Here is a 13,450-nt window from a genome sequence, read left to right on the forward strand (position 1 = left end):
CCAATCGCGTGTGGAACTTCTCGCGCACCCCTGAAATACACGCGCCCAGGCCAATCGCGTGTGGAACTTTTCACGCACCTCTGAAATACACGCACACGCTCCCCCAGGCCTGATCGCGTGTGGAACTTCTCGCGCACCCCTGAAATACACGCACACGCTCCCCCAGGCCCAATCGCGTGTGAGACTTCTCGCGCACCTCTGAAATACACGCGCCCAGGCCAATCGCGTGTGAAACTTCTCGCGCACCTCTGAAATACACACACACGCTCCCCCAGCCCCGATCGCGTGTGGAACTTCTCGCGCACCCCTGAAATACACGCACACGCTCCCCCAGGTCCGATCGCGTGTGAGACTTCTCGCGCACCTCTGAAATACACGCGCCCAGGCCAATCGCGTGTGAAACTTCTCGCGCACCTCTGAAATACACGCACACGCTCCCCCAGGCCCAATCGCGTGTGGAACTTCTCGCGCACCCCTGAAATACACGCACACGCTCCCTCAGGCCCGATCGCGTGTGGAACTTCTCGCGCGTGTAGAACTTTGGCGCACATTTTTTGCCTGCGCAGGGACGCTACCGCCTGCTTTCGTGTGGCGGACATGTATTGGCCTGTGCGCGTCTTTAGCCGTGCGCTGTTTTTCCCTAATCCATTCCATGAATACGTGTTGTAGGCGAGCGTGTGGGCGTTCCGCGCACTTGCCTCCTGTACTTCCCCCGTGACGCCCACATTTTCACGAGTTGTTCCCCATTCTGCATGTAACGCCCCGTGTTACGCCTACTTTTGTTATGTGTGCCGCGCTATGTGCGAATTCGCTGTGGCCTTATCGCACGGTGTTCGATGACCTGTGTGCCAGCGTGCGCCGTGCACTTTTTCAGCGCACATCCCACATTTTGCGTGTGCACGGACTTCCATGAATAGATGTGCGCTGTTTTCTGTGCGATAATCGCACTTGCACTGCGATTTTCGCTCTTTCACTGCGAATCGCACGTTTTCGCACGCTTGCGCTGAAATTTTCGGCGCACATTAATTCCATGAATCGGCCTGTCAGTGTCCGGGATGTCCGCAATTAATCAAAATGGAGGTGTCCTAAGGACACTACACCTGTCCGTACTGTTTGCAGGCAAGTTGAAACAGTTCTAAGAACACACTCGGTGTCCGGGATGTCCAATTAACCAAAATGTAGGTGTTACAAGGACACTATACCTGACCGTACTGCCTAAAGAACATCTACGCACATGCGCCCCACACCCATAAATTCTCCGAACATTGCGCCTGTCCGTAAGTGTTCGCGTTGCTTGTGTCGCACTTTTAATTAATTTCAGGACCCGAACACTGTCCGTAGAACACCCGCGTGCATGCGCACAACCGTTCCCATGCATTTAATGTCCTGCAAACACCTCTACTATTTGCAGACATGTTCGCGACCATCATGTGACCTCACCCACGCTGATTGTGTGTCCTGAATTGCGGACACTTTTAAAAGTACCTTTTGGGGCAATCCACAGTATTTTATACTAAAAATGCACCATAGCACATGTCCCAGACACTAACCCTGACTTTCTCCATATTTTTTAGAACTTTTTGAGCACTTTTGGGGTGTTCGTCCTGTCCGTGGACAGCCGGGTGTTCGCGAACCGGCACCCCTATAAAAGGCCACAGCCCAGAGCTCATCCTCATTGTATTTTTGGCTACCTTACATAACACGGTGCCTTTTGCTGCCAATTTTCCAGATTTTCTTCTGAATCCTGATAGCATCCATGGCTCCTCTACTGCCATCTGGTGCTACATCTACCTCAGCACCACCCCCACGCCCTTCACCACCACCATCTCCCCAAGAGCCTGAAGAGGGGAACAGGCGTGAGGATGCAGAGGAGGATGAAGAGGATGATGAGGATGTGGTAGTGGAAGTCCCTACTGCCAGCACTCGCTGTGAGTCCTGGGTGTGGTGGTTATTTACCATTCATGGTAACGTATCCAAGGCGCGTGCGAACACAATCACCTGCCACAAGTGCAAAATGGTACAGAGTCGTGGGAGGCTTGGTTCGTACAGCTTTGGTATGACTACTATGAAGCGTCACCTAAAGTCGTTCCACAGTGGGGCCGTTCGTAAGGTTGTACCTTGCAACGAGCGTAGTAGGTTGAGTTCCTCTACTTCAACCTCTGGTTCTGCTCCTCTCACCACAAGAGACACTCCTGTGGGAGAGCGCCTCCCTCCAGCTGCCTCACAGGCCATTCACAATGCTGATGACCCTTACCTTTCGAGGGTCACAGTTTTTTGTATGTACTGCAGCGCAGTACTCTGCAGGGGGGAGAGACTTTGAAGTGCTTTTGAGACTCTGGTCCCAGAGCACGAGAAGACCTGCTCACTAACTTAGTAAGGCCTACCCTACATCTTCCTCTCTCCACCTGCCCTTTCTTATCCCGGTGGTTGGTGTCCCCCCATACCCTCCTTTCCCCTCCTCTCCTAGTGTGTCGTGTGTAAAAAAACTAAAAAAATACGAAACAACAAAAATAAAAAAAGGCTCTTTTCAGAGCTGCCTTTCACAGTCAAAAAATAGAAGTGGAAAATAAATTGAGCAGGCTCCTGTTTTTTTTTTTTAGAAGTCCGCGGACAGTTCGTGAACATCAAAAGTTTTGGGGTGTTGCTCTATCAAAATTATTGCACTTTTCTCTGGGAGGAAGTGGTGGCTCTGAAAAGAGCCTTTTGTGGCATTTTTATCTATTTGAAAAACTTAAACAAAATCAACACCTACTGAAAAAAAGCTGACTGTAATTTCACAAAAGGACTCAATGCATTTTGTACATTTCTCAGAAAAATCTGATTACCAGCATAAGTAAAATGGACTCCATCTCTACCAAAAATGTTTGTACTACGAAACATAATATTTTCATTGTGAAAAGAGGACATGCCAACATCTCTTAGAAAGGAACAAACAGCCTTACTGACATTGCGCCTCGCTTTCTCCATTTGTGGACCAAATGAAGAAGAACGCAGCTACATTTGTCTCTGCACAATACGAGAAAAAATTACTTGGGAATTTGGAAAAATATCCATGACCTTCCCAAGTCCTTCTTTCATCACAAATTGCAAAGAAATTCCTGACACATGTCCCAAACTGTTCCCTCCACAATGAATTATAATTATGTCTGGATGATGCTCTGTCTGCAAACTAGCACCGAGATGTAGCAAGTTTAGCCACTTCATTCTGCGTACTCCATGCCAGTCCACTTCCACATGAGGGAAACCAAGATCTGCAGCTACTCTACAGCATTGTGCATGCATCTCCAACCAATGTATCCATGAGTTTCCCAAAATCCAGACAATCTGTTTTCTGAAACACACAGCCATAGCTAACTGTTCTTCTCTCAGGAAAAAGACATTCTGACAAACTGTCTTCTTACACAACACACCCACCAAACTTTACTGACCAATCAATTCCTCTGCTCATTCACATTTGCATGCCTCTCCACCCCAAAATCCCTGCATGTAATACATGGTGTCCACGGACCTCCGTTATGGCTGTGGACATATCGAAACTTAGATAGCCCTTCTACCATTTCCACTTCACACTCTGTGCCATTCCCTCATTGGATACAGCTAAACAGTCACACAACCATCTACCAATCACATCAAGACCTCTACATCTAACTGCATCATCAGAGTTCAGCACTTCAAATGTACTGTAGATTTCTCTGAGTGCAAGTCTCATATCATTGGCAAGCACCTACTACAAAAAACTACTGTACACGTCTCCAAGATTTCTACTTGCAGCTGCATGCATATCCACATGCATAAATACAAACTACAGGTATGCATATTTTCTGCACAGTACAAGTACAATTCTTATGAATGCATATAAACAGAGTAGCTGTCACTTAGTCTGTATAACTTATAAAATGAACTTACTGTCATTTATCCCATCTGCTATAGTCAACTGTCACTTCCAAACCTGCTATCTAAACACATTTTTACACACACAGCTATTTAAAAAATTATAATATTAGAAGGTGGGAGAAATAACAGTATAATTGTAGAAAAACACTAAGTAGTGTATTATAAAATTACACACAGCCAGGATAAAATCATGCACCTTCAGACACTCACACAGATAGACACTAACATTGAAAAACTCCCAACTGCAATAACACCACTACCTGCAGATGACATCCTTCTGATTTATTGCCCACACCTTCACAAATGCATACATTCCATGCTTTTCTATACAGTATCTGCCATTTACCTTATGAAAATGGCAAAATAAGTATATCATTATTTCTTCTGTCTCCTAATATCCAATGACACAGCCTTAAGAAACCAAGCGCGTTTCATACACTTTCTATTCTACTCATTTGCATAGCATGTTGAACTAACATAATGTAAATAAAATATAAAGCTGCACATAGTCAAAGGAAACTACATGCTATATACACACAAAATTACTAACTTCTTTCCTTTACAATTACAATGAAGACCACTCTCCTGAAAGGCAGCAGAATCTGAAGTACAAACAACGACTCAGAAGAAACCTAATCTTTCCACACAAAAAAAGTAAGTACAATACTACCATAATATTCTTACTGTTATTCAAACACAATGTGCGGTTGATTCATGGTATTTGTGCACCAAAAAAAAAGATTAGTGCACCACTCTGCCCACAAATCCCCATTTGTTAAACAGGGATTTGCAGGCAGAATGCCGTTCAAATCTCCGTTTTTCAGCGCACAAATGACATAACTCAGCCTCTAGAATGTTAGTATTGCAGAACAAAGAACTGTTTTAATGCTATAGCATTAGATTTAGTATGTGTGCTTCTCCTCACCACTAGTTTACTTTCTACTGTCATCTGAAACCCAGTATAGTAACACACAAATAGACAAATAGCCTTCCCAACTAGTTGTAGCTACCCAATTCACAATCACACACCACCACATACATCTCTACCATCATTCTCAGACACTCATGCACACAGCACACATTGATCGCAGAACAATCCAACCCATACCTTCTATATTTTTTTCAACAGACCCCAAAGAATGCCTACCAAAAAGCAAGTCCATAGAAAACAACGTAGAAGTAGAGCAAATGAAAAAAGAATTATCCAAAATAAGAATCCATCTCTACCAGAATTTGTACAAAAAGTTCAAACAAAACAGCTAATACAGTCATTTAGCAAAACAAAACATGTTTCAAGTACAGAAACTTTGCCTCCTCTATCGAAATGTAAAACAAAACAGAAAACGATTATCAAGAATTCAGCTACCACTACTGCTAAAACTGCTCCTATAAATCTTGATATAATGGCAAGTAAACATGCCAAAAAAAAAATTTGGGCAAAAATGTTCCACCACAGAGTCCTTCAAAATCGTATAAAAACAGGAGAGAAATCATACACACCCATTAAAACCTACCATTGTTACAAAAGAATGAAACGACTAACAAAACTAATTAGTAAATTACAAAAAAGACTTCTCAATAAACAGAATGTCAAAAAAAATAACTTCTTAAATATCTGTGGAGGTGAATGGAGTCACACCACTAACACAGAACCATATTTTAATGAAGAAGCATACAAACAAAAGTAAACAAATACAATTGCTATAGATAGCAGTGGACGAGGTTATGAAAACATTAATAATACCATAATGGAACAAGAAATATTGCTTACAAAAATATCTCCTGAAAACTCAGAATTACGTCTCCATTCGACTGGACGAAAACATCCAGTATACAAAAGGTCATGCACGTCGATGTGTAACATTCCCAAAAAATCTTTCAAATCTTTACGCCAATTCCTCAATCAATATGTGAAAGGCAAAGACAAAATCAAAATGAAACTGCTGCAAAATATGGATACCTGTCCAGTGCGTAAATACACAGGGCTACAAGGACATTTGTTAGGCTGCATCTCAGGACCAATTTGCAAAAGCACCTTCCATCATATCAAAATGATATCAACACATCATCCAACTATAAGAAATCTAGTCTATAAACTGTACTATGCTAAAAGTCCTGCATTAGCACAAGCCAATTTAAATAACAATCTTCTACATGGTACAGCCATAGAACTACTTTAAGAAATTTACCATATCCAGAAAAAATATTTGAAAGTGAAATCCACTTAGAAAATGAAATACCTTTACAACAAACTATCAACAATTGTACACATAGCAACCTTCTACTACACACATACAAAAAAGAAATGCTAAAATATAAAAGTACATCTGCAGAAATACCAAACTATGTGTGTGTGTGTTGCCGCAGAACTTTTTAAAGAACTAATACAAAAGCTATAGACGTAACATACAAAATAGACGACAATGAAGATTCTAAATGGTTTGAATTAGCTCTCTACCTTATAGCAGAAAACAAATATGAAATAACTGACCCTTTAATACTTTGCAGTTCCTGCACTACAAAACTTGACAACAACCAAACTCCTTCACGTGCTATCACAAATAACTTAGAATTATTCCCACTACCAAAACCCCTACAACAACTCAATTTATGTGAGAGCATCATAAATCAAACATTACACCCATTTCAAGCAATAATACGTCTTCAACCAAAAACAGCAAAATTACCTCCTTCTGAATTGGAGAAAGGCATTTGTGGCAAAGTAGTTTATTTACCATTAGATCTGACAGAAAATGTGCACACTCTAGGAGTGCAACGTCCAATAGAAAAATCTTTAATTATCTTAGTAAATGGTGTACCAACAAAAGACAAAAAAATTTGGCAACAACTCGTCGACTTACATACAGTTAGACAAGCCTTGCAATATCTAAAAGATAATAATGAGTACCACAAAGAAATAAATATTGAAGAAAACTTAAGGGGAACAACTGAAATAATTCAAGAGTCACGAGAAACTGGTCAATTTGAACTTCTGGATCCAACTGCAGTATCCAATATTTTAGACCATTATACAATTCATCCATTGCACTCTAAAGACAGCATAGATGATGCACTAGAAATGTACCAAATGCGGCAAACCAAAGGATCACCAATGAGCATATGGGAAAAAGTATAGAAGTATGTGCTTTTCCTCTACTATTTCCTACTGGCAAAGGAGGAAGATACGATGACAGACCCACTCAAATAACATGATCAGAATACCGTTCATTACGAATGTATTCTGAAGATCCCAGATTTAGACAAAATATGGAATACATATTCCACCTACTCTTTGAAAGTGAACTAGCAACTCTATGTTACGGAGTTGCACACATATTGAAATCGGGAACACAGTTTCAAAATATGTCAGCTACGCAATTAATACAAAAAGTGCAAGAATAAGATGAGGTTTTACAATCAATATTACAAATCTGTTTGCAAACATGCGTGGTACAAAAGTATACTGGTTCCGACGTCACAGAGATGTACATTGTATGATCAGAAACCTTGGACCACCCACTTGGTTTGTTACATTAAGTTGTGCAGAATATGCATGGGAAGATTTACATGATTTCCTACGCATATCAAACAAAAACAAAACAAGCATAGATATAGACACCTGGAGAACTTTGCTCTCTAGATCCTGTTAATGTTTCAAGATATTTCCACCATTGTTTCATTGCTATGCTACACTTTATTTGTAATAAAACTGTTTGTCCACTCGGAGAAGTGCCACACTTCTTTTGGAGAAAAGAATATCAAGCCAGAGGAGCACCACATATCCACATGCTTTTATGGATTAAAGATGCTCCTAAATTTGGTCAGGACAGTGATGCCACTGTTTTGCAGTTCATCCAAAAATATGTCACTTGTGAAATCCCTTCACAAACGACAAATAGTGACCTTCATGCACAAATTGTACAATCTCAAAGACACAAATGTTGGCAATATTGTTGTTGCAAATACAAAAAGAAAGGGAAATACTACACCAAATGCCGGTTTGGTTTCCCTAGACCAGTTACAGAAACAGGTGAAGTAAACAACTTCATGTCTTTAGTTAGACATTGGGGGTCATTACAAGTAGGGCGCAAAGGGATACTGGGCACCGGTAATGACACTGGTGCCGGTAATCCCTTTGTGTCCTACTATGAGTTCCCTTTGCGGGTCCTTCCAGAACACCTGCTTTTAGCAAGCATTAAGGACGGGACCCGCAAAGGTACACCGGGGTCAATAACGGTCCCGTAATTTACAGTACCGTTATTGCCGCCTTCCTCCTTCCCTTTGAGCCCTATGGGGGCTCAAATGGGAATGCGGAATGGCCCTGGTGAATGGGGAATTACCGGTCCCTCCGACCTCGGAATGGACCGGTAATTACTCAATTCACCAGGCCAGAGTTGGAACAATTTTGGAGGCAGCCATGCCACAAACACCGGCGTGGTTTCCTCCAAAGTTGGAATGAGGCCCAGAGTGTTATAGGTAAATCACCTAAGAACCCGTATTACATAAAAAGAACAGAAGAATCAAAATATATCAATGATTACAATGAAATCATTGCCCACTTATGGAATGGAAACATAGATGTGCAGTACATTAAAGACAATTCCACTGCAGTTGCACGATATGTTACAGCATACTTGACAAAACCATAAAAAACAGAGCTCCAAAACCTCTGGAATGACCTATCATCAGACAAAACACCATCTCAGAAATTGTACAGCTTATGCATAAAAATGCTCTCTCATAGAGAATGTGGTGCCTATGAAGCTGCAGATCGTTAAACCAGTACTGCTTTGTATGGAAAATCTGAAAATATAGTATGGCTAAGTCTTGGTCCTGCTAAATCTAGAAAAATATTTCTCAAATCATACGACGACATAGAAACAATAGCCAAAAATGATCCAACCAGCCAAGACATTTTGAAAAACAGTTTACTGAACACATACTACCCGAACAGGATTACCACTTTGGAAAACATGTGTCTATACCACATAGCCCAAAACTTTGCATATGAAAATAATATAAAACCTGATGAAAACAAAGGTAGATATACAGTGACAGATTGTGAAGGGAGTTTAGTAAAACTTACCAAAACAAGTTTAATTAATCATATCAAAGTGTCATTAAAAACTCCTCAACAGAAAGAACTATATTTATTTATTTATTTATTTTATTTGGTACACGCCCAGACCCTTGGGTATTAAGGCGAGGTTATAAGACAGCTTTAGAGATTAATACAATCATCATTACATTAGTTACAATACATTATTAATGGACAGTTGGTGCTAACATACTATTTACAAATATTCACAATAATGCAGTGATAAGGAATCTTGTTTTAGCTACTAATATTGGTTGAATAACGAAGTTTATAGCAGTTTCTTATAAGCCGTGAAGGAGGGCTCTTTTTTAATGAAAGTGGGTAAGGTGTTCCAGTGTTTGGGGGCTAGGGAGGTGAAGCTGCTTCCACCCGCTCTGGTGGTTTTGAAGCGGGGGAGGGTCAGGAGGAGTTTGCCATTAGATCTTAGCGATCTCCTGTCAGCTTTGGGTTGTAGGGTATTGTTGAGATAGATGGGTCCTTTTTTGGTCAGGCATTTGTAAGTGATACATAAGGTTTTGAATATAATTCTGGCTTTGATGGGGAGCCAGTGGGTGTCTTTTCTAATCTTAGAGATATGATCTGATTTTTTTATGCCTAGAGCTGCCCTCAAGACTTTGTTTTGCAGTAGTTGCATTTTGGCTAAATTGGTGTTGGAAGTGCCTAGTAGTAGTACATTGCAATAATCCAATTTCGATAGGACCAGAGCTCTGGCTAAGGTGAAGCAGTTTGCTGGTGTGAGAAATTGACGGCTGAGGGCTATTATTTTGGAAGTGTAAGTCGTGGAAGAGGAGAGTGCATTGATTTGTTTGGTCATCGTCAGGCTGGAGTCAATATACACGCCCGCTGTTTTGACTTGCTTCAGCACAGGGATGTTGGTACCATCAATATTGATGGTTGAGTATTCTGGGTGAAGGGTTGCTATTTTGGCTAGAGATCCTACGATGAGGACTTCTGTCTTCTCATCGTTAAGACACAGGCTATTTAAAGACATCCAGTTTTGTATGATGGCGTACATTTTATTGATTGTTATGGTGTCCTGCTCATAGTTACCTGTGAGAGGTATAAGGATCTGGGTGTCATCCGCAAAATTTGTGTATATGACCCCCAATGTCGTCTAATGCTGAGAACAATAGTTTGGTGTAAGCGTTGTACAACATAGGGGAGAGGCAAGAGCTTTGGGGTACTCCTATTGGGACGGGAATGGGGTTGGCTGCTTCTTTGCCTATGGACACTCTGGAAGTGCGGTCGGTTAGGAAAGATTTTACCCAAGCAGTGGCTTCACTAGAGAAGTTAAACTCACAGGAAAGTGAATTGCATAGTTTGTCATGGTCCACCAGGTCAAACGCAGCAGAGAGGTCCAGTAGTAGGAGAATGCAGAGTTTCTCAGAATCTCTGATGGCATCCATCTGGATTTTGAGGTCCAAGAGGGCTGTTTCTGTGCTGTTGTTAGGCCTGAATCCTGATTGTCTGGTGCTGAGGAGTTGGTTAGACTCAAGGTGGGTTTGAATTTGGTTATAGGCTAGTTTATCGATGATTTTAAGTAGAAACGGGACCGTGGTTATTGGGCGAACTGTATTGGAATTAAAGGAGGCATTGACAAATTTGGTGATGATAGGGGTCAGAGTAGGGGCGCAGGCTTTGACTAATTTAACAGGCACAGTGCCTCCTTTGCAGTTGGACGCTTTTAACTTAGAGATCGTGTTAAATACAAGATCTTGGGAGACAGGAGTGAATTGGAAAGTGGGGTTAGAGTTGTCGCTGGGAGCGGCGTAGGGGTTAGGAGTGGGGGAATTTTTGGCTGCTAGGAGTAATCTTTTAGAGTTCATTTTAATTTGCAACACTGCAATTTTGGAGGCAAGTGCATCTTGTATGGTGGTACACCATTCTTTGTTTGTGTTGATGGGAGTGTCAGTTGGCAGGGGATTTTCAAGTTCTCTGAGGATAGAGAAGAGTTCCTTGGAGTCAGATGCTGCATTACTGATGCGAGCATTGTAGGCGTTGGCTTTGTGAGTGATAATGGCTGTTTTATAGATGGTATTGGCATTTTTGAAGGCTTTAGCCGAGTCAGGGGAGGGGAGTTTATTATGCACCAGCTCAAGAGAGCGTTTTTTCCTTCTAAGGGCAACTAGTTCTTCGTCGAACCAGAAGTTGGATTTTTTGTGATACGTCTTAGTTTAGTGGTGACTGGTGCTATAGTATCAATCGCTGTGGAGAGGCATTTGTGATAGTACTCAGCGATGGTAGTGGGATCGTTACTGAGGATTGAGTGGGAGTCTATCAGTTTGTTCAGGGTGGGGTTGAGGTTTTCTACCGTGAGCTTTTTAGGATTTCTACTTTCAATGGTGTCCGTGATTTTGTTCTTTGGCGGGCAGGGATCGTCACTAGTGATAGTGAATTCTATGCAGTAGTGGTCTGTCCAGCTAAGTGGGGTAATCGGGCCTATGGTGATTTTGGTGTTGAGGGAGAGGATCCAGTCCAGGGTCCTGCCCTTGGTATAGGTGGGGACATCGACGTGTTGGTGGAAGTTTATGTTGTTAAGTGCCAGGAGGAGGGCTGTAGCTTTGGTGTCTTGGTCATCATTAAAGCCAAGATTCAAATCGCCAATGATGATACATTTCATTTTGGGTTTAAGGATGGGCGCCAGCATTAGTGGGATATCTGTTTCTGGGTGGCTGTTGGCACTGGGAGTTCTATAGATGACCACTATATTAACTGTGGTATTTTCATTCAACGCTAGTTTAGCGAACAGCAGTTCGTATCCTGCGATTATTTCGATGGAACTAGATCTTAATTTGATGGTGTTTTTTGCTATGATAGCACCACCGCCTCCTGGGGTGGTGTTTCTATCTGATCTGAGAATAGTGTAATCTGGAAGGATGGCCAATGCTTGTAGAGGACCTGAGGCTTGATGTAGCCAGGTTTCTGTGATTACTAACAGATCAAGGTCAAGTTCGATTGATAAGGTCATGAATTTCGATGGCATGGCCTCCTAGGGAGCAGGCATTGATAAGTGTGTGCTTGAGGGTAATGGGAGGCTTGGTGTTCTTTATAGGTGCATTCCTAGTTGGTGGATTGCTAGGCTTCAGGTGTTTTCTTGAGGTTTTAGTTGCTATAAACTGAGTTGGATTGTTATTAGGTCTAATGGCCATAGGTTTGGGTGGCCAAACATGTCCCTCCTACAACTTTTTAAACCATGGAGAAAAGAAGTAGAGTTACTAGATAACTATGACTGCTACGAAAACGCTTTCAAAGCAAATGAAAGCACTATCACTGATGTAAACTTTATGCAGTACAAAACAATGTTGCAAAATGAACAGCAACATGAAGAAGAACTCCAGGGCCAACTAGATAAGGACACTCCCGACAGTAGTCAACCTTCTGTAACAGGAAGCCAAAAACCACTGGGACAGCCACTAGTAGCAAATGAAGCAGAATTAGCTATGACAGAAGTAGAAAACACCATGTGTCACTATGAAGAAGATACAGAAGACTTAACTGCACTACAATCAAAACTAAACAAAGAGCAGCGCACCATTTTCAAAGAAGTAACAAAAGAAATTGCACATGGTGTACAACATGAAAATAAAGAATGTAGCTGCCAAAATTACAAACCTATACTACTATACATCAGTGGTGAAGCTAGTTCAGGCAAAACATTCTTAATCAAAATCATCAGCAAGTTCCTTCAACAACTGACAAACAACAAACTGTCAGCTGTTGTAACTGCCCCCACAAGTTTAGCTGCCTACAACATAGGTGGTGTCACTTTGCACCAATTACTACTCCTTCCAATAGAACACAAAAACAAATCAGATTATTACAAACTTTCTACAGAAGCTGCAATGGAACTACGCAGAGTGTTAAAACAAATGAAAATGCTACTAATAGATGAAGTGAGCATGGTCTCCAACCTAATGTTGGCTTTGATTTATCTCAGATTGCAAGAAGTACTTAAAACAAACTACGAAGAACTCTTTGGAGGAAAACACATTATTGTTTTTGGAGCTCTTCTTCAATTGACAAAAGTGAAAGGTGAACCTATTTTTAAAACCTTAGGACACAAACTCTGCCATAAAACTATTGGCATATTGGCAGCATAGGAAATGTCAACCTTTGGCAACATTTCCAATACAAAGAATCAACAGAAAACATGCACCAATCTACAGACCTCAACATTATAAAAAGTATTAGAGTTGGTGTACTATCTCAAGAAGCACAAACAATATTAAAAACCCGGCACATCCATGCACTTTATGGCGATAACTCATGTTCTAATGATGTTATGGAACAATTAGCGCAGAAAAATGTCAATTGTATGGCCTTCATGCCAACTTTTGCAAGCTGTTCCAAATTCAATTAAACAATGTTAAAAAAAGAAATGCAACCAATAATTGAAATTTGCTCCACAGACAAACTGGACGTACATGGTATTACACTACCAATGTGTCAACAAGCCAC

The sequence above is a fragment of the Ambystoma mexicanum genome, chromosome 5p, assembly GCF_040938575.1.
Source record: "Ambystoma mexicanum isolate Mex_15411 chromosome 5p, UKY_AmexF1_1, whole genome shotgun sequence".
Lineage (NCBI taxonomy): Eukaryota > Metazoa > Chordata > Amphibia > Caudata > Ambystomatidae > Ambystoma > Ambystoma mexicanum.